Source organism: Neopsephotus bourkii, unplaced genomic scaffold (assembly GCF_033783945.1).
Source record: "Neopsephotus bourkii isolate Nb327-2 ecotype Australia unplaced genomic scaffold, CSIRO-AGI_Nbou_v1 NB_882, whole genome shotgun sequence".
Taxonomy (NCBI): domain Eukaryota; kingdom Metazoa; phylum Chordata; class Aves; order Psittaciformes; family Psittacidae; genus Neopsephotus; species Neopsephotus bourkii.
In genome coordinates, this window is record NW_026901376.1 from 2,246,142 (window position 1) to 2,247,545 (window position 1,404).

Consider the following 1,404-nt stretch of genomic DNA (forward strand, 5'->3'; position numbering starts at 1 on the left):
ACAGTCTCTAATGAACAGTGCCTCCCCAGCATCCCTATAGGCCCCCTTCAGACACTGGAAGGCTGCTATGAGGTCTCCACGCAGCTTCTCTTCTCCAGGCTGAACAGCCCCAACTTTCTCAGCCAATCTTCATACAGGAGGTGCTCCAGCCCCTGATCATCCTCGTGGCCCTCCTCTGGACTTGTTCCAACAGATCCATGTCCTTTTTATGTTGAGGACACCAGAACTGCACACAATACTCCAAGTGAGGTCTCAGCAGAGCAGAGTAGAGGGGCAGGATCACCTCCTTCGATCTGCTGGTCACGCTCCTTTTGATGCAGCCCAGGATACGGTTGGCTTTCTGGGCTGCAAGCGCACACTGAAGCCAACTCATGTTCATTTTCTCATTGACCAACACCCCCAAGTCCTTCTCCACAGGGCTGCTCTGAATCTCTTCTCTGCCCAGCCTGTAGCTGTGCCTGGGATTGCTCTGACCCAGGTGTAGGACCTTGCACTTGGCATGGTTAAACTTCATGAGGTTGGTATCAGCCCACCTCACAAGTGTGTAAAGGTCCCTCTGGATGGCATTCCTTCCCTCCAGCGAATCAACCGAACCACACAGCTTGGTGTCATCGGCAAACTTGCTGAGGGCGCACTCAATCCCACTGTCCATGTCAGCGATGAAGATGTTGAACAAGACCGGTCCCAACAGCGATCCCTGAGGGACACCACTCGTTACTGGTCTCCAGCCGGACATTGAGCCATTGAACACAACTCTTTGTGTGCAGCCATCCAGCCAGTTCTTTATCCACCGAGTGGTCCATCCATCAAATTGATGTCTCTCCAATTTAGAGACAAGGATGTCGTGTGGGACAGTGTCGAACGCTTTACACAAGTCCAGGTAGATGACATCAGCTGCTCTACCGCTGTCCATCAGTTCTGTAGCCCCATCATAGAAGGCCACCAAATTGGTCAGGCAGGATTTCCCCTTAGTGAAGCCATGCTGGCTGTCACCAAGCACCTTGTTGATTTTCATGTGCCTTAGCATGCCTTCCAGGAGAATCTGCTCCAAGATTTTGCCAGGCACAGAGGTGATAAAACACCTCATAACCTCGGTTCAGCCAGTTACCAAAACTACAGCAAAACGGCTTTATTTCCTGTTCAAAGAGTACATGAACTTTAAAAAATTAAAACTATTTAAACATCACGACAGCATCTTGTCACAGTTTAGAAGCAGCAAATAACAGCCACATTGAAAAGCATTTAAAAAATACACTGCACAAAATCTGGGTTTTTTAATGTTTTTTCTAAATATTCCTCTGTTTGCTACCTAATTGCTAATAAAGAAGAGAATTTTGATCTTCACTGCGTAGCCTTTTATATGAAAACAGATGTAGTGCAGGAGACCCCTGGGCAACATTCCTG